Below are 26788 nucleotides of genomic sequence, written 5' to 3'. Positions count from 1 at the left end.
AACGGAAGTGACATCAAACTACTATTGAAATTAAGTACTTGTCAAATGTCAGTAGTAGTAGTAGTTGTTGTATTTTTCCAACTGGAAAGGCAAATGTATCATACCATACAGTCTAATATTTTATAATTTTTTTGTGAAAAATGTTAATAGGAATTGAAATGAAATGAAAAGAATTTGGAACATTAGAATGAAATTAAATTAGTCAATTCAATTGGCAAAATATTAGTCATTTACAATTTAGAAATCTAAACATAATGTGTCTGTCAACACTGAGGTTTGAGATTGACATTTGACAGACTTGGCGGAAACATATCTTCCTTTTTCCCTTCCTCTAAGTCTCGGAAATCTAAAGTTTTAGATTTGTATAAATATAAAATAAAATAAAATAAAATAAAATTCATTTAATTCAGACCCTCTTAAGTCCATATGTTGTAAGTTGAATAATACTTAGAACTATGTTAGTAAAATTAAAATTAAAATTAAAATTAGCAATTAAAACATTTAAACATTTAATTCATAAATCTGCGCTGCTTTGAGGCATAAGCAAGACTTATAAATTAGTTCGCCAAAAAAGTTTCACTTCTGACATGTGTACTTTGTACGCACGCACTTTTTTTTTTATGAGCAGTGTATCAGTAATTCGTTATGTACTGTATTCGTGTGTTCATTCAGCATGTACTTAAGTGTTGTGTCAAGATTATCAGCGATGATACGGCGCCGCGGCACAATCGGTTCATCTTACAATTTGGAAACTCGTGTGTGTGACGTGGACGGGTTTTACATGATTGCCAAAGATTAAAAACAAATCGTGGATAATAATTTCCTTATTCGTTTGCGTGTGTGTGTGTGTGTAAGAAAATTAGGTGCCGCTCCTCTGATGATAAGAGACATTTTTTTTATTGCTTAGATGGGTGGATGAGGTCACAGCCCACCTGGTGTTAAGTATTTATTCATTCAAAACTGGTATCAGAGAAACGAATCATGGCATAACACCACAATCAAGAGTTCAGGCATCGCCAAGAAACAGCGAGCAATGAAACTTTTCGCATTAAAGATAAAAACTATGCAAGGAGGTACTTACTCGAATGGGCATTGAAATTGTTAAAATGTATAGAGTTACTCGTCTAGACGTATTTGGAATAGCCCCCTCAAGCTACCAGCGAATAGAGTAAAAAAAACTATAGTCGTAGCGCTTACCCCCCCCGGCCATAGTAGGAGTCAAGTGCGATAGGGCTTATTTACCCTCCAGGACCGATCTAATCGGTGTGTTATTTGGATTCAAACGACCCTTACAGGTAGGAATGTAACAACAAGCGGTCCTTCAAAGGGTTTCGGTTCACAGCTCGCCCTTTACATATACAGAACTGCGAAAGTAGCCAGTTAAAAGGATTGCGAACGCGTTTATCGTTAGGTTAAAGGGAATTGTTATTTCACTGCATTCGAAATATGTTGTGTTTTAAACAAACAAATACTTTCTTATATTTTTACACATCATACATTGTCGTCAACTGATCAGTGCTAGTAAGAATATTTTTTTTTTGAGAATTGCTTTAACATTTTTTTTTCAATTAATAAAAAAACATGTTTTAGGTATTTTTCCAAATGATTACAGGACAATTCAAATAGTTCGCTCGGTGGGGTAGCCTATTTAGGGATGTACCGAGCCGACCCGCACATGTTGATAAATTTTCCTATTTTGTTTTTATTTTTTTTATTGCTTAGATGGATGGACGAGCTCACAGCCCACCTGGTGTTAAGTGGTTACTGGAGCCCATAGACATCTACAACGTAAATGCGCCACCCACCTCGAGATATAAGTTCTAAGGTCTCAGTATAGTTACAACGGCTACCCCACCCTTCGAACCGAAACGCATTACTGCTTCACGGCGGAAATAGGCGGGGTGGTGGTACCTACCCGTGCGGACTCACATAAGGTCCTACCACCAGTGATTACGCAAATGACAACTTTGCGGGTTCGATTTTTATTACACGATGTTATTCCTTCACCGTGGAAGTCAATCGTGAACATTTGCTGAGTACGTATTTCATTAGAAAAATTGGTACCCGCCTGCGGGATTCGAACACCGGTGCAACGCTACATACGAATGCACCAAACGTCTTACCCTTTAGGCCACGACGACTTCAAATTAATTATAAACTCTATAAAATCCGGAAAAATTCTGAATCGCACTAATGATAATTTCAAAGAAAATGTCTTTACTTCTATACTTACTTGTTCCGAGCAACAATTTGGAAAAGACTTGTCTGAAATAGCTGAACGCGCATACAGTTTAGTACCTAGTTTACTAGAAATGGATAGAAATAGATGCAACACTGCACGCGGTGACGGGCGGACATCATTCAGAAACCATTCAACTCATTTTAATTTATTTTTCATGTTTGAAAGTTTGTCTGTGACCGGGTATATCTATACTTCTATACTAATACTAATATACTAATCTATACTAATATTATAAAGAGGAAAGATTTGTTTGTTTGTTTGTTTCGAATAGGCTCCGAAACTATAGGACCGATTTGAAAAATTCTTTTTCCATTAGAAGCCAACATTGTCCCTGATGAACATAGGCTACTTTTTTTATTTATTTTTTATTTTATTTTTTTGGTTTCATGTGTGTTTTAATGTTTCCGAAGCGAAGCGAGGGCGGGTCGCTAGTAATAATATTATAAAGAGGAAAGATTTATTTGTTTGTTTGTATTGAACAGGCTCCGAAACTACTGAACCAATTTGAAAAATTCTTTCACTGTTTGGAAGCTACACTAGTCCCAAGTGACATAGGCTATAATCTTTTTTGCAAAAAATTAGGGATCCTTACTAAAACTCCAATAATGTAACCCGAGGTGTAAAAAAATCATCTAAAATATTCTTTACATCGCGTGCCCTGCGAAAACCATTGATGATAGAATAAAATATGTACCACGATTTTTGTAGAACACATTATTATTTACAAAAAGTGTCGCGACAGCATATGTCTAAATATTATAGTTATGCCGCAATAAGTGTTCTTTTATTTAAAAAAATAAAACAACGTCAAATATCGTTGAAATTTTTGGTAAAGACCCGAGCGGAGCCGGAGCGGGCAGCTAGTCTAACAATAAAACTGCATTTATTATAAGGAAGTGCGACCAAAGCATTAAACATCGTTCAATTTCAAGCACATTTATATGATCTTAACATGAACGCGAGTGGAACCGTTAAAACCCTTACTTAAATCGGTTTTAATCATATCTATGATTCACAACCACAGTAAATATGAACTGTATTGCATCCTGCGTGTTCGGAATACCGCCTCTTAAAGGTTCTCATAAAACAGAATATTATAAAAGCAATTTGTCGAGTAACGCAGTGTGTAGAAGCATGCGGCCGACCTAGACTGTTGACCGCGATGTTTCTGATTAACGTTCTACAGGATTCCTTGCTGGGGCAATATTAAACTGAATTGCGTTGAATAAATTATGTTGCAGTTTTTCATAGAATAATATGACTGTGAAAGTTTCACTAACTCTTTATGAGTAGTTCATCGATAAGCAGAGGATAATGATAATGCTTCGTTGGTCGAGTGGTTAGTGTCACTGACTAGTGCATCGCCGGGTCAGAGTTCGATAGAAGATATTTGGTATTCGGCAGTATGTGAGTGTAATGAGAGACAACACGAGAACATCCTACCTCGCGGCTGGTGAATGTGTTTACCCGGCTGTTGTTATTATTAATGATGTTCGCTGTCGACTCCGTGTCCTATGCGCTGGATTAGTATCCAAGAAGTAGTTTCCCGCGAAGCAAGGAGTTCCAATTAGGGATGGGTGTCCATCATTCACATGGAAAGTACGATCTCATGTTTCAAGCTAAGGAGTGCCACACACGGAATTTCTCTGCCAGATCTTCTGTTCCGATTCACCTTCGTTTTTTTTCCTACCTAAGCTGATAGCCTTGAGAGGCTATATCAGCGTAACCTTAACTAGTAGGTGAGCTCACGGGGTTCAAACCTGACGACGTTGCTAACACGAACCCTAGCAAGAGCCATGCTTTGCAGAATCTACCACCGGATCGGAAACGCGATCCACTGAGAAGATCCGGCGAGAAACTCAGTGGGCTGTGTCTGTGGGTTAATTTACTCGTCCAGCCCTTCGTCGCAAGCGGCGGGTTCGATGAGAACGATGACCGGTCGATTCAGCGAAATACTGGCCTTGTTAGGACCAGTGTTAGCGAATTCGCCAGGCTGAGCCCCGTGAGCTCGCCTACTAGCTCGGTGAAGCAAGCACAACTCTTCGAGGTTACTAGCCTTGAGAGAAGACCATATGACAGATACTGAGATCTGCCTTCAATAGGTTACATCCAATCCATCCAGTCGTCGTGGCCTAAAGGATAAGACTTTCGGTGCACTCGTGTTGAGCGATGCGTCGGCAAGGCATACATTTTTCTTATGAAATACGTTCACGTACGTCCATATAACAAATGTTCACGATTGACTTCCACGGTGAAGGAATAACATCGTGTAATAAAAATGAAACCCGCAAACTTATAATTTGCGTAATTACTTGTGTTAGGACCTCTTGTGAGTCCACGCGGGTAGGTACCACCACTATTTCTGCCGTGAAGCAGTAATGCGTTTCGGTTTGAAGGGTGGGGCAGCCGTATTGTATCTATCCTTTATATCTCAAGGTGGGTAGCGGCATTTACGTTGTAGATGTCCATGGGCTCCGGTAACTTAACACCAGGTGGGCCGTGAACCCGCCCACCCATTTATGCAAATTTTTTTCCTACCTAAACTGGTAGCCTTGAAAGGCTATTCCAGCGTAACCTTAACTAGTAGGTGAGCTCACGGGGCTCAAACCTGACGACGTTGCTAACACGAACCCTAAAAAGAGCCGTGCTTCGCAGAATCTACCACCGGATCGGAAACGCGACCCACTGAGAAGATCCGGCGAGAAACTCAGTGGGCTGTGTCTGAGGGTTAATTTACTCGTCGAGCCCTTCGTCGCAAGCGACGGGTTCGACGAGAACGATGACCGGTACGAGTTTACTGACTCACAGAAAAAAGTGAAGACGGAAAATCATTGGATTCATTGTATAATTATTGTTTACAAAATGTAATTTGCAAGTTAAATATTAAAGTGTAGGGTGGGGTGTGAGTGGTAGCGATTTCTTTTATTTTTTCCTAATCGTCAAAACGCAACGTTAAAAGTATGTCGTCGCCGATCATCAATAATATAAAACCTAATTCACATTTAACGCAGTCAGTGTCGATGTGGTGATGTCCAGTACCAGTACCAGTATTACATCTATCATTTATATTCATCACTGAGTTTTCCACAACAGGATTACATTTGTTCATTCAAACATATACTCGTAATCATATAATGTTATCGGAAGGACTGCGTCGGGGGCGAAACCTCCGCAGTCACCTTTTTTATCTTACCGCACACCTCAAGCATTTATGATTGTAGATTGATTACGCCTCTAAACTACTTGTCGTGTCTTTGAATCTAAAATTTTAATTGTTATTTATTGTAAAACATGGGCTCTGATTAAAAATTACTGATCAGTATGATCGAAGATAACGGCGAAAATGTTTAGCTAAAATATAGTTATAGAGCGAGGTTTTTTTTTCTATTGCTTAGATGGGTGGACGAGTTCACAGCCCACCTGATGTTAAGTGGTTGCTGGAGCTCATAGACATCTACAACGTAAATGCGCCACCCACCTTGAAATATAAGTTCTAAGGTGTCAAGTAAAGTTACAACGGCTGCCCCACCCTTCAAACCAAAACGCATTACTTCTTCACGGCAGAAATAGACAAGGCGGTGGTACCTACCCGCGCGGACTCACAAGAGGTCCGACCACCATGTCCGCCGAGTACATGAGGATTCGTTTTTTTTTAATTTTTAAACGACGATCAGTTTGATGTTTATGCTTAAATTGGCTTTATAAGAAAGCAAACAAGCAAGGTCGCTAACATTGACACCGCGTATTTCCTCGTCCTCATTGCGGTTGGCGCGTCATCGAACGATGATTAACCTAATTAAAAGAACGATTGAGTCACTGGCAGACCAGACTCTTTTCTATAATCCGAGAGTATCACCGTAAGTGAAACGCAACGATAGTCGGTATGGGATGTCATAAAAATAACTTCGGTGTCATTTGTTACATGCCTGCAGGATTTCCTGAAGGACTTTTCATATTCCTGTCTTCGTGTTCCTGACAGCGATTCTCGGTAAACTGATTTGCATTCGTGTGGAGCGATGCGACTTGGCCTACATAAGTTTGAAATCCGTACACAGGTACTAATTTTTCTAATGAAACACGTTATAATGACTTCCGCGGAATAACACAGCGTAAGGAAAAAATAAAAGTAGGAGAACACGCTCGGAAGTGATCAGGTGCATTATGAAACCTCCGAAGTAAAATCTGAGTGTAGAAATGAGAACTTCGTATTCAGGTTTGGGGTGTCAGTCGCGATGTTACGGGGAATCTATATCTATACTTTTATACATATACTTATAATATTATAAAGAGGAAAGATTTGTTTGTTTGTTTGTATTGGATAGGCTCCGAAACTACTGAACCGATTTGAGATATTCTTTCACTGTTTGGAAGCTACACTATTCCCGAGTGACACAGGCTATAAATCTTTTTTGCAAAAATCAGGGATCAAAAAGTGTAAAAAAATTACCTAAAATATTCTCTACATCGCGTGTCCTGCGAAGACTATTGATGATAGAATAAAATACTTTGTAGAACAACTTGTAGAACTTATTCACAAAAAGTGTCGCGACAGCATAATAGGTCTAATCCATTATATTTATGCCGAAATAAGTGTTCTTTTATTAAAAAAAATAAAACAGCGTCAAATATTGTCGACATTTTTGTTAAAGACCCGAGCGGAGCCGGAGCGGGCTGCTAGTAACAAATAACAGTAACAGTTTTACGTAAAACATGAATTAGACACATATTCCAAAGGTATTTCTCTAACACAATTAAACTGTGCACGAAGCAAAAGACCGGTAATACTCGTGAATAGTTCGAGGATAAAAAGCATTGATAAAGCAGAAGAGCGTTGATAAGAAACCTCACACACTCGCAGTCACTAAATGAAGACTATTTCAGCCTGACTCCCCCAATACGTCGCAGTACGTCTGCGCGGTCGTCTTTCGTTTTTCAATACGATTTACTTGTGTTTTCATTTTTTATTAATGATTTATTGCTTCTAAATATCTTTATAGTAAACACAGATATTTATTTACAGTGTTATGAAGATTCGATGTTCATTTTCCACGGAACAGCGGGAGAGCATACTGGACAAGTTTTAGACGCTAGATTTTTTTACGGCTAATAATATCTTTTACCATAAATTTACTACTAATCTGCCATTGATATTGGTAATACTATAAAGAGCTTAAAATGGCTCAGTTGCAATATGATAGCTGTGATCCAGCTCTTGAAGCCGGATAGAGCGCGTGAATCGCGGCAACAAACGGGATGGCTTTCTTTACTGGTGTTAATTCCCGATCCTGCGGACAGAATGGAAAGCAGTCGACGTCGCCCCAAACACGTCATTTCGGATCCTCCCGATCCACTAACGGTGCTTTTAGGTACCTCAAGCACCAGTCATCGTTCTCGTCGAACCCGTCGCTTGCGACGAAGGGCTCGACGAGTAAATTAACCTTCAGACACAGCCCACTGAGTTTCTCGCCGGATCTTCTCAGTGGATCGCGTTTCCGATCCGGTGGTGAAGCACGGCTCTTGCTAGGGTTTGTGTTAGCAACGTCGTCAGGTTTGAGCCCCGTGAGCTCACCTACGAGAACTGGTGGTAGGACCTCTTGTGAGTCCGCACACCCTGCCTATTTCTGCCGTGAAGCAGTAATGCGTTTCGGTCTAAAGGATGGGGCAGCTGTTGAAGTTATACTTAGACCTTAGAACTTATATTTCAAGGTGGGTGGCGCGTTTACGTTGTAGATGTCTATGGGCTCCAGTAACCACTGAACCAGGTGGGCTGTGAGCTCGACCACCCATCTAAGCAATAAAAACACACATATAAAATAGGCGGTGGTGGTCCGCGTGGGCCCATAGTCCGTCTCGGATGCTCTCTGGTTAGGTAAGAACACAGGGATATGTACAGTGTATAGCGCTCCTATATACGTCCGAGTCTTCTGATTGATACCCGGACAAACTATTCACGTTACATCCCCTCCGTTAAGCCAGATCAATCATTCTCACTTAGCTATTTGTTCCCGAGACGCGTCAGTAGATATGGCTGGTGACTAATGTCAGTCGATAGGCGAGGCGTGTATAGGTTATGGCTAATGGCTTTGCCTGAACCAAATGAAAACCATTCGACAAATATATCAACACGGCCCGGTACCTGCGGCACGCTTGTATGGATTCAATTTATCCAGTGCGTGTCCCCACGGCCGTCGTGATGTCAGAGCCTCATACAGAGTTAGATATATTTTAGACGCGGCTTGGAAAAAATATAGTAAGTTCGAGAAAAGCTCCTTTTAATCGCCTTGATGGATGAGAGCTTACGGCCCACCTAGTTTAAAGTGATGACGGTAGCCCATAGACTTCAGGACGAGAGTGCCACCGCGTTGTTATTGTTATCGCAATAATATATCAATTAATTGAAGATAATATTATCTCACACAACATCTATATTAAACCGTTCTGACTTAAACAAACATGAACCCAATAAACAAAACTAAATTTATTATTTCAAGCATTCAGTCAACCCTGTCTTGGCCAATCATAATAGAGCTCCCTACAGAATCAAGTCCTTCTATATTCAAGATCAAGTCACACTAGCCAATTTCCAATTATCGCAGAGCTTTTCCAAGTGCTTGGATCAATATTAACAAGGGGTCATCTATAATTGGATTTGCAACCCAAAATTAAAGACCCGTTTATTTTATAGGAATTTATAAATACACAGGTCATTGCAAATTTGTTGCTTCGTCCAATTAGTGTGGGTCTGTATTTGTAATGAGATTACGTATATTGACAGGTCTTATAATATTCGAGATATACTTGCCAGTCTTGACCTAAATAGAGGTCAGGCTAACGTGATCCTTTTGATTTGCAGTTTTGTTTCATTCATGTTATTATAATCGTATTCACAATAATGGAGTAAGTATGGATCTTGAAGTGAAACTTTGTAATGTTGTTATGTGAGGAACAATAAAAAAAAAATTGTAATAAATTAAGAAAAAAATATTTGTAAGATGGTGATTTTAAATCCAAATTTAAAAACTAACTGCCATAAAATTGTATTTTAGTAAGACAAACGGGCTCCGTACCATACGATGTAAAGTGTCTCCCGAAGCCTCCATGATAATTTGAATGCCAAGGATCTAGGGCTTTAACATTATGAACTCTATTTGTATTGGAAGAGTTCTCGTAGAAGTAAAGAAGTGGTGTCCGCCCGTGGCTTGTTACGTGGTCACCATGGCAACCATGGTGGTCCCATTTGACGGGCTAAAATTAAAAAAAAACTGGCTATAACTTGGAAGGCTCGTGAGCTCCAACATCTGTGTTCCCCGTCCCTTGAAATAGAAGCTTTAAATCAACTGTTCGATTTTAATTAACTGCTCGTTCTCTCAATATTAAAGTGAAAAAAATCAATTGGCACAGTTACATTCTTGGGAATTGTCTTAATAAACATAATGTTACGCCGGTAAGAGTAACGCCATCTATCGCCGAATAGTCTAACGAATATAGAAGGATCTAGTAGCACCTAGAACGCTCGAGAAGTACAACGCCATCTATTGTCAGATAGTCGGAAACACAATACTAGAGATGTGTGGAATATTCTCGATAATTCTGGGGATGTGGCTATAAAAGCGTTGCAGAGATGGCACGCAGTCAGTTAGTAATCAAAACTACTAGAAGCGAAACAGCAAACGGATCACCTGAAGCGAAGCGGAAGAAGCGAATTGAGAATTCTAAAGTGTTTGTGAAATGTTTTAAGTGTTCTAAGTGTTGAATACAGTTTTGTTATTTGTACTTCGGTAGAATTTTATTTATCCCGAACCCCAGCGCGTAACAATAATATCGGCACATGAGCGCGGGCCTCCGACACCGCGGCTGCTTGGACTGGTCTCGCGTTGCAGGAGCGGTCGGTCGAGCCGCCGAGATGCCGAAGATATGATCATTAAGACCCTCTGACCTAAATGCATGTTATTACATTCGTAACGTTGAAAATGAGAGATGAATATAATAAAAACGCGATTAAGGGCCGAAGTTCGCGCAATAGACTTGTTCCCTCGCCCTGAAGTTGGGGTAGCGCAGGTTGAATAGACGGAATGCAACAGATCAGTGATATTAATTAATTGAAAATTAGAAAACGGAAATTTAGTTTCATATTTGTTTCGCAGTTTTTATTCATTAAACAGTTTGCTTAATTAAGGGGGAGGGCGAGCCCGCGGTCTACATCTTATTGCCGCAAACACATGTGTCAAATGTCACCAGTATATTCTAACTGAGATTCCGAGCTCTTGTCTCGAGGCTCTTGTCTCGTGGGTGGCTGTATTCACGACGGGTTGTTAGTAAGCTTGAACATCCGCTTAACGCGACACGGGTCATGAGCTTGTGACGCTTCTAACGGCCTGGCCACGGGACATTCGCCGATACGAATATTCGCGCGGTGCGAACGGCGAAGCGTCTAGCGACTAAAATAAGCGCATAGAAATGTACCTAACAAGCCACGCGCACCGGCGACCGGCGAAGCGACCGGCGAAATGTACCGAGCGAATCGCGCGATGCGGCGGGCGAGCCAAACAAATGCATGAATACGGACGGCGCGAGCCACGGAGTCGAGCGGTAGTCGCGGCGAATAGTACAGTGATTAAATGAGTTTAGTTGTTTTCGCCGCGAAAAATTTACGCCGAAATTTTTATATTTTTTATTTATTTTTTATTTTATATTTTTAAAGTCGTCGTGGCCTAACGGACGTCCGGTGCAATCGTGTTGAGCGATGCACCGGTGTTCGAATATCAGGCGGGTACCAATTTTTGTAATGAAATACGTACTCAACAAAATAAATGTTCACGATTGATTTCAACGGTGAAGGAATAACATCGTGTAATAAAAATGAAATCCTCAAAATTATAATTTGTGTTATTACTGGTGGTAGGACCTCTTGTGAGTCCACACGGGTGGGTACTACCACCCTGCCTATTTCTGCCGTGAAGTAGTAATGCGTTTCGGTTTGAAGGGTGAGGCAGCCATTATAACTATACTTGAGACCTTAGAACTTATATCTCAAGGTGGGTGGCGCATTTACGTTGTGGATGTCTATGGGCTCCAGTAACACAAGGTGGGTTGTGAGCTCGTCCACCCATCTAAGCAATAAATAAAAAAATAGCTGAAATACTAGCTAGACCAGCTATTTGGAAGTCTAGCCACCCAAAGTATTTCTCGTACTTCTTGTGGAATTTTCCATCTATAGGTATACTCCGATTCTTATTCAAATCATGTACTTCACAATCATTTCCAAATGTCCTGAACCAAAAAACTATTAATTTGTAAGCAATATCGAGATAATTTCGATATAGACATTTCGCTGTCGGACTTCCTTACTAGTCGCGGCGGCGAACGTGAGTACCCGTGGCCTGCAAACGGTGCTGCGCGAATGGTCGCCTCGTCCACCGCTTCGCTGTTCGCACCGCCGATCCCCGTGGCCAGGCCGTAAAACGTATCGCGAGTTTTTCTTAATAATAACATCCGATTTTAATACACCTAATATAAATTTGCGACCGTATTACTGTCACAAAAATAAAAAAAGACAAAAAGCAATTATATTTCGTCTGGGAAGTACTTGTGTTTCATCTTCAGAATGTCTTTGTCTAAGTTATTTAACATAACATCAAAAGGCTTTTACAATTACAGTACGAAATAAGGGAAGACGGGTTTAACGGAGATTTCTCGAGGAAATTTGTTAATTTCCAGAAAATCAATGTCCATTGTGACATTTTGAGCTGACTGAAGTACATTTGTGAGGACAAAGCCCTAGCACAAAGGTTTAAGGATTAATCATCACGGTGTTGAGGACTCTTAGCTATTGATCTAACAGTAGTTTCACGTCAGGCGAGTGAATTTTGAAATCACATTCTAATTGTTTTTATCTCATCAGCCTTCTATGACAATAAAGAAGGCGATCTAGCGTTTCTGCAATCCCCAGAGATCATACCACTACAAAGACTATTCTTAAGCCTATCGAACTGCCATGTTCCTTATGTGCGTAATAATTTTTTTATTGCTGATATGGGTGGACGAGCTCACGGCCCACCTGATGTTAAGCGGTTACTGTAGCCCATAGACATCCACAACGTAAATGCCGCCAACCATCTTAAGACATGAGTTCTAAGGTCTCATTTATAACTACGGATGCTCCGCCCTTTAAACCGAAACGCATTACTGCTTCACGGCAAAAATAGGTAGGGTGGTGGTACCTACCCATGCGTACTCACAAGCCGTCCTACCACCAGTGATTATGCAAATTATAATTTTGCGGGTTTGATGTTATTACAAGATGTTATTCCTTGGAAGTTGTGGTTATTCTTTTCAGTGGAAATCAGTCGCGAACATTTTTAAGTACATATTTCATTGGAAAAATTGGTACCCGTCTGCGGGATTCGATCACCGGTGCATCGCCACATACGAATGCACCTTTAGGCCACGACACCTTTAAAAAATATAACCTTGCTGTCGTTATGGCAAAGTTTTCTTAGATTTTTATGATGATAATCTGGCTAGATTTTATCCAAAAGACCTTAGCCCTCTTTGATTTCCTCGCCATTTCATCATACCTGTATTCTTATATATAGATAGAATCTTTATATGTTGACTAGTCTTGAGTATCACAGGTAGGGCGTATTGGCTCACACGAGTAGGTATAATCGTCTTGCCAAGTTCTGCAGCGAAGCAAGCACATGTTCCGGTCTAAAGGGCGAAAGCCGACTGAACAAATGTCCTAGTGGCAGCATGCCCTCTGAAGTATCAAATACAACATCAGGTGGTCCGCGACCTCTACCCTTCCAACCAGCCGTCTACCCTTCAAGGCTAAGCAAGTTATCCGTTGTCATGATAACTGTATAATAATCGAAGAGTTGGAAATTATAGACCGAATAAAATAATATGTGACATTAAAACTTAGTTAAGGGTTTTGATAATACCCAGTGAATTTGAATAAATATAATTATGCACCTGCAGAGGAACGCTTATTCACGAGATAGTTCATTCACCCGCGGGGGCTCGGGGAGGAGTGCCGAGGGGTGGCCGAAATTATGGAGATGAGATATATTTAAATATCATATTCAATTTAAACTGTCAATGATTTGTATTGCTTACGCAGAGTCCCGTACTAATTGCCAAAGCTCACTGACAGGCTGAAGTGGCAATGGGCCTGTCACATCTGTCGAGCCAGCGACGCCAGGTGGGGGAGGAAATTCCTCGAATGGAGGCCACGGATGGGTACCAGGAGCGTGGGGCGTCCTCCAACCAGGTGGACTGACGACTTAGTGCGCACGGCGGTAAGTCGTTGGAAGCGGAAGGCGGAGGACCGCATTATGTGGAAGGGATTGGGGAAGGCCTATGTCCAGCAGTGGGCAGATAAAGGCTGATGATGATGATGATGATGATGACTGACTCACTAGCTTCTAACTAAACCTCACCTACGGCTGCAACCTGTGAGTAGTTGTGAACAACCTTTCTATAATATGTTCACATTCATTTTAGCAGGTCTTTTTAACTTTTAAACTAGCAGTTTCATCATCATTGTCCGTGGGGTAGTACAGGCACATTACATTATTTTCAAGTGAATGGAAGCGATCACGTTTGGTGTCCATGGACTCGTGACCGTGTAAGACCAGCTTGATCTTGACCTCGTCGGTCCGCCGGAAGTCAAATAGTGTCGCGGGAGGGTCAAAGGAAATTTTTTCCAAGTAAATTCTTCGTCAACATAGAACGATGATTGTTTTCCTGAGTTTGCCTTCAGCCGACATCCCAGCGCGGAACTACTTTTTTCATATTTCGTAATTAAATACTTCTTCACATATTATGGCTTAGCAATACAATCTGTGCACGCATCTGAAACAAATTAGATTCCCGTCCGCCTGCGTATCGATCAGTCGATCAGTCTCCAAGTGTGTACATGATCACTTGAAGCCTTCAATATGTTTTTAGCATTATAACGCGGCTTGCCAGCTTCACATTCGTTCTATAATTACTAAGTTAATTTTTACACTCTTTTTTGGGACATCCATCTTATATCAATGACAATTCTTGTTCTTAGTGTAACTGGCCACACGATCTCCCGCCTCATCTCAAGATCAAGAAACAACTCAACTACCTGTAGAGTCTTGGTCCATCAAGTACTCATAAAAATAAAAAAAAAAATTAACAATATCGATTTATTAATAAAAATATAGATTCTGATCTGAGATTGATAATCTCAGGCACGCCGGTGAGATGAAATTGCCGCCGTTAACAATGCACAGGCTGTTTTAGACATTGTACTATCAACATCCGACAGGTGGTGCGCGGGGGTTCGCTTCACTTTGTCGCCGTCCAATAACTTCATAAATTTTCTTTGTAGTAATTGGTAACGAAGACAGGTGAAGATTCTTCACCGTCCTCGTCGAACCCGTCGCTTGCGACGAAGGGCTCGACGAATGAACTAGCCCATAGATACAGCCCACTGAGTTTCTCGCCGGATCTTCTCAGTGAGTCGCGTTTCCGATCCGGTGGTAGATTCTGCAAAGCACTGCTCTTGCTAGGGCCAATATTAGCAAAATGCCCGGTTAGCTCACCTACACGTCAAGGAGAAGCTGAAATAGTCTCTCAAGGCATATCAGCATAGGTAGGGGGAAAAAAAGTGAAGATTCAGGTCGATTGTATGCCCATCTGTCTCCAGCATCTCCAATAAGTCGGCGTCATATCGCGATTCGTCTCAAGATCAAACGAGTTTTGTTCTTCTCCGACAAAGTGTGAATGCTTTACTTTATCTCTCAAGAGTTTGATAGCATTGAGATTTTGTGATGATAAGCGTGTGACTGATACTCACATGTCGGGCAACGTGGTACTACAACAAGTATAGCGATCCGCTCACAGCGGGAGATCAGTGTGCTTAGTGCGTGTTCTTTAACGTTGTCGATAGCGTAAAAGTTAAATTTGTATGGAGTTGGAACGTTTCCCTACGTTTGCCGCTAGGGGCGCTGTTCCAACTGCATACAAATTTGAGTTAACTTTTACGCTATCGATAACGTTTACAAAATTCGCACTAAGCATATATAGATTAGTTTGCAGGTAATTCTTTTCATTAATAGTTTACAAGTACGTAAGCTGTATGTACCACATGCTCACGAAATTCCGTAATGTTACTCCGTGATACATCGCTTTATTAACATACATTGAAGTCGTCGTGGCCTAAAGGATAAGACGTCCGGTGCATTCGTGTCAAACGATGCACCGGTGTTCGAATCTCAGGCGGGTACAAATTTTTCTTATGAAATACGTACTCAACAAATGTACACAATTGACTTCCGCGGTGAAGGAATAACATCGTGTAATAAAAATCAAACCCGCAAAATTATAATTTGCGTAATTACTGGTGGTAGGACCTCTTGTGAGTCCGCGCGGGTGGGTACCACCGCCCTGCCTATTTCTGCCGTGAAGCAGTAATGCGTTTCGGTTTGAAGGGTGGGGCAGCCGTTGTAACTATACTTGAGACCTTAGAACTTATATCTCAAGGTGTGTGGCGCATTTACGTTGTAGATGTCTATGGGCTCCAGTAACCACTTAACACCAGGTGGGCGGTGAGCTCGTCCACCCATCTAAGCAACAAAAAAAATGCTTCTACAAGTTAAATAATATTATTCACCGGTCAGCAGACGCGTTGTTAACGTGGGTAAGCCTCACCATCACACCGGTTTCCTATTGTCTACTAATCTACTGTCTGATGATGGTATGAGCCATTCATCTCATTAAATTCAGTCCTGGAGACATGACTTCCAAGTCTCAATTGTATATTTCGTCTTTGACACACCCTACAAACCGGAATGTGTGATTTACTTCGCGGCAAAAATAAAATTGGTGTTACACGAAGCAGCAACCTCCGTGGACTCACAATACACTTTGCTCCTTATAATTAGTAGATAATAAATTTCGTATATACAATTAATTTTGCAACATGTTATTATTATCTATATCAAATTATGAATGAAATAGCCTGTTATTAAAAATAATTGGAATTATGCTACATACAGAAGATTGAATTAATGATAATTTCGATTCAATTAACGCAGACGTATCACTATCAGAAACGCACCTTGTAATTTACATAATTGTGCTTCTTATCTTATTTAAGTTCTAATTACGTCGTTGTGATCGGTAAGACTTTTATTTTCTAACACATCTGTGATTTGACGGATTGATCGAATTCCTAGTATGTAAATGTAAATATATGTAGTATGTAAATGAAACCCGCAAAATTATAATTTGCGTAATTACTGGTGGTAGGACCTCTTGTGAGTCCGCGCGTGCAGGTACCACCGCCCCGCTTATATGCCGTGAAGCAATAATGCGTTACGGTTTGAAGGGTGGGGCCGCCGTTGTAACTATACTTGAATTCAAATTCAAATTCAAAATCATTTATTTCAACTTAGATGTCAGTATAACACACTTGTTGAATGTCATAGCGTAAATAACAATCTTAACTCTACCACCGGTTGACCACCTTAGAACTTATATCTCAAGGTAGGTGGCGCTTTTACGTTGTGGATGTCTATGGGCTCCAGTAACCACTTAAAACCAGGTGGGCTGTGAGATCGTCCAACCACCTGAGCAATAAAAAAAAAATTAACGGCTAAGGCACAATGTACTAGTACTTTAAAAACGTTAACAATACTGTAATTTAAATGTTCTGTAGATATTTATCTGTAGCATTGCGAAATCAATGAGTAGGTATTATGTATGAACATCTCGTTATCAATGCGGCCTCCTCCTCTATAATCACGAAGATAATTTACGTTGATAAAACCATCCTGTTTCTATCTTTGATAACGAAAGTAAAACTTCAAAAAATAACATTATTCGGATCCTCCTTTGACGATGGCGCATTGGGAATGTTGAGGGCCGCAGTGATTGGTATATTCACTTCGCTCAACGCAACTTTCTATTCTGACGTTAATCACGTGTGACGCTACTTGTCACATTTATCCTTCGTTCGATAATCTATCTGTTTTTATTTCGACCTCCATTTTGTGACTGGTTTTTGCCTAAAGGTGGGCCTTTCGACTTTAAAGATTTCGAATTTTTTTACCCATGTTTTTATTGCATAGGCGTCACATTTCGGCGTCAGAGTTTCTGACGTCAAATGCAAATAATGTGTTAATTAATAGTTTGTTTATTCGTGTTTCAAAGGTTTATACTCAAAGATAAGATTAAACAAGCTGTACTTGTTTGATGTCCTAAGATCTGAGAGAAAAAGATGCAAAATGTGGTGTTACGATGCAGTCATGAGAAGTCGTAAACGTGAGTAATCTTGTGCCAACAGAGTATCTCGTTTGATATAGTGTGTTGTAGTAGGGGAGACCAAGCGGGGATTTCGGGATTTACTAAAGCGCGGCAGATTAATTTTTATTTATTTTTATTTATTACACTTCATGTAAAATTTACATTGGCGGACTTAATGCCTAAGGCATTCTCTACCAGTCAACCAAAGGTAGTGCAGAGTAAATAGTGGTAGGTGCAATGAAATTTATATTAGGTTAGGAATACATACAAAAAAAAGTATATAAAATAAAGTATAAAGCATATATACAAAATCACATATACATATACATACATATATACATACATACATAATATACAGGAGGATACCTTGTACCCGTTTGAGTACCTCCACCAAATATGAGCCCCATATATAAGGCCGCGCGTCAGGGATAAAGGATCAGATTAGTAAAAAAAAATCGATCATCAGAAAATCTCGAGCGCGTCAGATTAAGGTAGGGTGAGTTATTTACGTCCTAAAAAGTGTATATTCCACTAATCTGACAATTTGAGAGTGACGTAAAGAAAGGGGAGGGCGGAAAAGTTGTATTGCGTGCTTCTGTCCACAAATTCTGACATTCCGAAGACAGGCTCGCTAGTCGCGGACTACACGCTAGGGATGACATTTAGAATCGTCCGCGGCGCTACATTCGTATCGAGCGATGGAGCCATGTTGCAGTTTTGTGGGCAGAAACCAATTTATTTGCCCGATTGTCCCGCCAGTTACTTGCCTATTTCTGCCCAATATCATGAAGTTATACAATTTCATTGAGGCTTCAATCTCAGATCTCAAACAGGTCGGTGGTTCTTATGTGTATGACCCGATGACCAATTAGTAATACTAGGTCAACCGTTAGCTAATCTACTCATCTACTACACTAAACAGTTCTTGGGGAGATTCAAACCGGAATTCATAATTAATATAGGTAATATAGGTACTTTGGCATAACGCTAAATTTTACCCCTCACTTCATTTATGTAGAAAGTGAAAATATTTTTGAATTATAGAATGTTAAGGAGCTATTTAAGACCGCTATTTTGTATTATTCAAGTCTTATTGTCAAGTATTATTTTAAAACCCCTATTTTGAAACATTATTTATTGGTGCTCCATTTATATTGGTCTTACCGTGATGTTATATAGCCTATAGCCTTCCTCAATAAATGGGCTATCTAACACTGAAAGATTTTTTTTCGATTTCAAATCGGAGCAGTAGTTCCTGAGATTAGCGCGTTCAAACAAAATCTTCAGCTTTATAATATTAGTATAGATATATGCCATTACAAGACCAGCATATATAAGTTGCATAGTCTTTGTCGGGCTGTTTAGATTATTTCGCACATTAAATCCGACACAACCGAAGTAATAGCTTAATGTGGCGTCATAACTAAAGTTAACTCTATAAAAGGTAGACAGACAAACAAACCCTTACCTAAGACAGTAAAATGTCGTAAAATCACCTAGGCTGTGGCGTTGTGATGACGTCACGCCCAAGCTAATCTCGTTACATTTAGCGGGAAATTGTCTAGGAAAAGTCTCGTGAGTTTTCCTTTGAAGTTGATCTGTTAGTCTGGGAACCTTTTGCGTATTGTCGTCCGCACTGGTTAATAAAATTCCTCTGTCTATTTGTGACGCAATGAGATGCTTCAGTTTGTGTGTAGTACACTGCGCGTTCTGGTTGTTGGTGCAAACAGTCGCTTAGCCACGGGACCGCTGTGTGCTCATCAAATAAAATCAAAAAAAAATATTCAACATAAATGAAGGTACATACTTGTTGAACGTTAAAAGAACTACCGCCAGTTCACAAAAACTAGCCTCCGTCCTGTGAAGAATTGGCAAGAAATTCAGCGGGCATGTCTTTTTTTTTTAAATATTCATTCATCGACCGAACGACGTGAGAAAGAATGTCTGGGAAGTTATACTGAAGCTGTCATTTTATGTACGCATCTAAAACAACCCTATGTTTGGATTAGCGATGTGATCACATCACGTATGCCAAGTTTTATAAGGCGACACAAAAAAAACCATAAATATATTAAGTTAATCCGCATTCCGCGCATATACAAGTTACGAGCACTTCTTGTGTTACTATCGTAAACATTGTCATATGTCGTAAACGTAATGTTGCCGTATTATGAATATCCATCCGTTTTATTTATTTATTTGCCACACTGATTCTGCGTCATGTTGCTAGCGGACTTTAGTTTGGTGTTCCGAATAGAAAGAGAATCGTTGTATCAATTCTACTGAAACTTGAAGTAATTTGAACAGTTCATTACAATTTAATAACAAAGTATGCAAAGTAATCATTTGATTATTTTTTTTCCGAATGCGATAACAATAATCATCAATCCTATACTAATATTATAAACGCGAAAGTTTGTAAGAATGTATGTATGTTTATTTACTGGTGGTAGGACCTCTTGTGAGTCCGCACGGGTAGGTACCACCGTCCCGCCTATTTCTGCCGTGAAGCAATAATGCGTTTCGGTTTGAAGGGTGGGGCAGCCGTTGTGACTATACTGAGACCTTAGAACTATATCTCAAGGTGTGTGGCGCATTTACGTTGTAGATGTCTATGGGCTCCAGTAACTACTTAACACCAGGTGGGCTGTGAGCTCATCCACACATCTAAGCAAAAAAAAAAAAACTCTTTCACGCTAAAGTACTGAATGGATTTTGATGAAACTTTACAACAATACAGCTTACGCATTAGAATATCGTATATGCTATAATTTATAAAGATATCGAGTGAATTACCCAAAATAAAACGATAAATATCAAGTAAGTAGGAAAAAAATCTGCCATCCGCGAAGTATACTAGCGTACGCCGCGAGAATCTTTGGAGTTATACGTTTTTATATGTAAAGTGGTAATGTTTATGTAAAATAGTCTACAAAAAAGCCCACACAGCGTATTTATATCTTTTATGTGTAAGCAATTATCCCCAAAATAGTGAACCATGAAAGTAAGAAGAGGAAAGATTAGATCTTTTGTTTTTTTACGTTATTTTTTTATTGTATTGGTTACTGTCAGAACCAGATTTGTATAAGGGAAAATTCAATAAGATCAATAATAAATTACCGTTCGCTAAGCGAAACGAGGGCGTGTCGCTAGTAAATAATAAAAAAGACACTACATTTTTTTAATTTATTTATTTATTTATGTACACACAAAAAAAAAAAGACATAGTACAGAGTAATAGGAAAATTATGTACAAAGGCACTGCTTATTTCTTTAAGAAATCTCTTCCAGCAGACCTGCGAGAGGATTATGAGAATAATAATAAAAAGTGATGAGTGTGTGTAGAACAGCCAAAAAAACAAATACAATATGAGAATTGCATTTCCAAAATTTCTTTGAGGCTCATGAGAACGTTAGTTTGAAATGGAATATAAAATTGGTTCCGAACCAACATCGATCGATCGAGTTCACAGGAACGTCATAACCGCAGCTCTCTGCGGCAGAGAGTATCTACTTGCGACTCCATTAATTAATCGCATCAGTCTCTTAATAAGCTTCAAACTGTGTATTGTATGTTAATTTTATATGATTGTGAATGGGACTGAGACCACGACTAACGAGCTATTGAGGAAAACAATTCAACACAATTGTAGGGTAGACGAAGATACTTTCTATGCAAGCCAGAATCGACTTATTAACCGTGCACATAAAACTCGTTTTTATTTGATCAATAATGGAATTACGATCTTTCGGTACTGATTGATAAATTTTGCGGTTTTGTTTCCTCCATCACTGAATAATTAAATTCGTTTAAAATCGTCCCATACTTAATAATATCATCATCTGTACTTAGCTTTTATTACAATAAAATAATTTTTTCTTACACCATTTTTAATTCAAATTTATTAAAATTTATTTTCTATTTTTTAGTTGGTATTTCTATAAAAGCGTATTTTGTTCGTTTTTTTAAACTATTATTTATTTTTCATTTTTTAGTTGAATTTATATTTTTTCAGTTTTTTTAATTTTTTTTTCAATTATTTTTTTAGTGTAAAATTATCTTCGATCAACAATTGTAACTATTGTTGATCGAAGAAAATAGTCATTTCGAGTTAGTCCGACGTTTTGAAGGGGGCCAAAATCATGTTCAAAGATTCCGTTACATACTAACATACATACGTCTGAAGCTAATAAAAGCGTATTAAAAATAGTTTACTACCTGGAGTAACATATGCAATACCTACAAACGTACCTTTACCACAGGAAATGACCTGACCCAAGCAACGCCGCTGTACCCGACTGTATCGCGTTATAAGCATAGCAGTTATAAGTTCAAATGGGTTCAAATCCTCCGGAAGCTCCCGAGTAAGCACTTACATAAGCTTAACAATTATTGACGAACTAATTCTACGATGCAATAATAACAGGACGTGATAATGACATTAGTTCCCAACTTTTTTTTTTAATTGCGTAGCAAGAGCGGTGTGTTCCATATTTAACACCATGTTACCACTACCCTGTCTATTTCCACTGCATTAATGATGCCGGTTGTTTAATTAGAATTTCGATCTTATGTCACAAGAATGATAACCAAATTTCTAGTTGTGATGTGTGAACTATCAGAAAATATATTTCATCCACTTTTATCTAGACAGTCATTATGAAACATACATTTATCAAGCTTTTTAAAGGAAAAATGGCTTAGATGGATGGACGAGATCACGGCCCACTTGGTGTTAAGTGGTTATCGTAGCCCATAGACATCAACAACGTTAATGCCGCTAGCCATCTTGAAATATCGGTCCTAAAGTCTCAGTGTTTACAATATAACGGCTGCCCCACCCTTCACACTGAAACGTATTACTGCTTCACGGCGGAAACAGGCAGGGTTGTGGTAGCTACCCGCGCGGACTGATAAGACGTCCTACCACTATTAATTACAAAAATTAAAACTTTTTCGGTATTGATTTTTATTACACGACTAGCTGACCCGGCAGACTTCGTAGTGCCTCAATCAATAAATAAAAGACCTAAACTTTTGTATAAAATAAACTTAAAACAAACAAAAGGAATCCATCCGACGGGGGACACATCAAAGGGAAAGCAAAATTGTCATTTTTATTTAATTCCGAGCATTTTCATATTTATCTACCTTTAAAACCTTCTCTGGACTTTCACAACTAGTTCAAGACCAAAATTAGCCAAATCGGTCCAGCCGTTCTCGAGTTTTAGCGAGACTAACGAACAGCAATTAATTTTTATATATATAGAAGAAGAGGATAGAAGATAATATTCCTTGGAAGACAATCGTAAACATTACTTAATTATGTATTTAATTAGAGAAATCGGCGCCTAAATGCGAGATTCGAACACCGGCACAATTATATCCCTCAATACGAATGTACCGAGCGTCTTAACCCTTAGGCCATGACGAATTCAGTAAAAGTCGGGCTAAAATCGTGTTTGTCCCACTCGCTCGTGCCGCAGCGCCACGGTTTCGGACACACCTGTCCTTAAATGGATGTGGTGTAGGTACACGCGTACAAACATACGAATTGTACCAAATTATAATGGTCTCCACATTTGCGACTTTGCGACGGAGCTCTAAAATGAAGTTCAATTATCGGTCATAGGTAACAGTCAAATCAGACTGTTGCTTTTCTGACTGAAATGGGGTGGATAGTGTCACCAATGTGGCCCGCCAATCGTTCGGTCTCGCCAACGATCAGGTTCTTAATATAGAGTTAATTAGTACAAGTGCTAAGAGTCGCCCCTCCACGCAAACACGGTTCGAGGCATCGATCCGGCCTTGCACCTACCTACCTACCTTGGGACACTTACATAACTACGACGCTACCTAAATTCATGTTTTCGGTAATGTTCTAGTGTTTATCAGACGATCTTGTGTGCTACAATTTTTATAGCTGTCATAAAGTTTGAAATATCGATAATAATCAACGTGGCACAGACCGTTCCGAATCTTTGGGAGATTGTACAATTCTAAATTCTTCTATGGACGATAACAGCTGATAGGGACCATCTTCCCATAATTAACCTGTTGCTCTAGATGGCTCAACGAGTTCGCCGTCCACATGATGTTAAAGAAGACTACCTTGAGACATGAAGTATCGTATAGCAACTATTTGTTACGTGACTGCGAAGCGGGCGATGGTGGACCTCACAATGATATCGGGACCGCCGTGCGCCAGATGAGCCTTTAACTCAGCCGTTGTCTATAAAAGAGACGCAGTTCTGTCAATTTGTAATCAAATCAAACCTTATCAATGTTTCGATAAAACGGAATCGGCAAGATTATGATAGCCAACTGAACGCGGCTCATTTACTGTTTCATTCATTTTTGACATGTAATTTGTGCTTTAGTTCAGTCTTCCCGGTTTCGACTGGTCGTGGTGGTATTAGACCAATGACACGATTAGTATAATGAAATTATAGAAGTCATTCGTGGGCCATTCTGGTTTTAATTCTTCCATTCTTAGTCCTTTTTAGGTTGATTTTATCGGATCAGACACGGATGCTTGTAAAGGCAAACTTAGAAGTGATTCTGATGTCTAGGAACCTCAGTAACCACTTATCATCAGGCGAGCTCGTACAGCTATCTAAATACAATATTAATAATAAAAAAGCAGAGTTCGTCTAGTTACTCAGTAGTTCCACCAAGAGATACTCCCGAGACTTATTCATTTTATGTATTACGTTTTATCATTTTTAATATTGTTGGCGTTGTGTATTTCTTATAAGGGTGGAGAGTCGAAACGAACTTCAGTGTACTCATCCTGGTCAAGATTCTCGGTTGACAGAGACGTTACGAATGACAATGTCATCGACCAAGATTGACCACGCGAAGTAGGACGGGCCAGCGTGATTCGTCAAACGTAATAATGTGTTGTCATTACAACCCTATTATTACATTACCAATTTATTTTCACTTAGACATGAGTTGTTTTAATGCCTCTTCTTAATAGCCTCTTTATAATGAGTTTCAATAAAGTTGGTTATCTTGAATTTTTCCGTCAAAAGCCGCTTGTTATTAAAATCCAATTACCTATCTGGTCATCACACGAGTGGTTATGAATGTACCTACATACGATTACGACCAACAATGGCACAAATTAAATTTGATTCAGTCTGTAAATGACACCTTCTTTGCCTTTTTATTATCAACAGTCGCAAGCACAGCTGGTCGTCGCGGTCCGTGGACTTCAACTATGCAATCTGTTGGGAGTGATGTAAGTGGTTACTGGAGTCCACAGACATGACAACGTAAGTGGCGCCACGCACCTTGAGATATGAGGTCATAGCGACAATTATATGGTAATATGGTTTTAAAGTGGAACTGGAAGTAGGACAGGTCCTGTGGACCGAATAGAAAACAGTCGTCGTTGCCCTAAACACGTCATTACGGATCCTCCTGATTCATTAACGGTGCTTTTAGGTACCACAAGCACCGGTCATCGTCCTCGTCGAACCCGTCGCTCGACGAGTAAATTAACCCATAGACACAGCCCACTGAGTTTCTCGCCGGATCTTCTCAGTGGGTCGCGTTTCCGATCCGGTTGTAGATTCTGCGAAGCACTGCTCTTGCTAGGACCAGTGTTAGCAACACTTCCGGTTTGAGCCATGTGAGCTCACCTATTAGCTCGGTGAATCTAGAATAACCCCTCGAGGTTACTAGAATAGGAAAAGATTGGAAGTACGACTGCTTCAAGACAGAAGCAGGCGGTATGTTAAACTACCCGCACGACCTCACAATATACCTGGGGTAGAATGACCTCGCACTAGTTTGATGTTATACAGTATATTTGAGACTTTGACCTCATGTTTCACGTTGGGCGGTGCATTCACGTTTTTAGCTCCACGGCCTCCGTCACTACTTCACCGACGAATCTTCAAATCTCAAAATTTTATTCTTTCGTTGCCACAAGACAGACAATCCAACGTTAATCTTGTGTTTATGTCTTAATTATACAATTTTTACAAGTTTCGAACAGTTTACTGTTTTCCGGTTATTGTGTTGTAATAACTATCGTTAATTGTGTATTTAAGCATGGATTCGATTGAATCAACAATACATAAAGAGCTAAGAAAGAATATTTTATCATTCGATACAGAGTGTTACAGAGGGGTATTAGGAAAATTTGTTTTGATAGGCCAAAGCCGGCTTCGCCGGTGCTCTAGGCCTGAGGTGTATCGTTGTATGTTCTGTGGAAATGGGTATCTTACAAGTTACAATTAGATTTTTCGTACACGCAGTTTTAAATTTTAATTGAGGTACGTGGACAAAGCAAACTTTTATTAGAAAAATCGTTTTATATGTTTTGAAAAAATGATATGCTGGCTTACTCTATCTTTCTCAAAAAAAAAATGGTGTCTAGATTCCTAAAATGTACATACCTACTTAAGTGTAGTCAGCCGATGCTGAGAATATTAAAGTTTATGTAACAGTATAATTAAGAACAAAAACTGGAGTAAAAAAATTATTGCGTTGATTGAATAATTAAATATTCCGCTAAACGGTCAAGATTATTCTCGAAAAAGCGTAATTTCTCTTGTTTATTATAGTAGTGATGTCGCAGTATTCGTAGAGTTAGAACTTTTCGCATTCGTGCTTGCGTTTTGTTTAAATCATATTATTATGTAGGATTTCAGGACAAATTGGTGCTATAGAAATCTCCGCTAGAGTATGGTAGAGGGGAAAATGTCATATAACGAAAATTCTTGCTCGAATTATATTTATTTTAGTTTCATTTGATCGTTTATAAGCACTGGTCATAAGTAGGTAATGGATTTGGACTAAAACGATTTCTTGTTATAAACGTTGACGAGTACTCACGTTGGATAAATCCTTCGAAGCCGTGGTTTATCAACGTTACTTAATTACACAGTAATAAATAAACACAGCGACATTCACTTATCTTTTAATTTAATAATTATAATTTTAGCAACTCGCGGTTTAGGGTCCCACGCGGGCGACAAGACGTACACTCCTCCGAACATTCAGACGCGAACTGAAGGCTTGATTGAGGTGAGCCGGGCCGACCTCCCTCCTCGCCCCGCCGCCCGCCCAGGCACGTCGAACATGCGACATAGAACAGTTAAAGATAGATAAAAGATAAGATACGATTTATTGTCAAATTAAGATGTTTTCTATGGCGACTTAGTTAAGGCATCGACACATATATTTTTTTATTGCTTAGATGAGTGGACGAGCCCACAGCCCACCTAGTGTTAAGTGGTTACTGGAGC

General features: G+C 39.6%; 1 protein-coding gene across 2 annotated transcripts in view; it reads right to left on the bottom strand.

Annotated features, from left to right (window-relative positions):
• The window catches only part of LOC101745078 (cGMP-specific 3',5'-cyclic phosphodiesterase), a 79832-nt gene extending 53268 nt beyond the window's left edge, over window positions 1-26564 (bottom strand). For both annotated transcript variants that reach the window (XM_038020655.2, XM_038020656.2), the window contains exon 1: window positions 26376-26564. The gene's annotated coding sequence lies outside the window, so the exon portion shown is untranslated. The remainder of the gene's footprint in view (window positions 1-26375) is intronic.
• Between the last annotated feature and the right edge of the window lie 224 nt (window positions 26565-26788).

This window comes from Bombyx mori, chromosome 26 (genome assembly GCF_030269925.1).
Source record: "Bombyx mori chromosome 26, ASM3026992v2".
NCBI lineage: Eukaryota > Metazoa > Arthropoda > Insecta > Lepidoptera > Bombycidae > Bombyx > Bombyx mori.
This window is presented reverse-complemented; position numbering and strand designations above follow the sequence as displayed.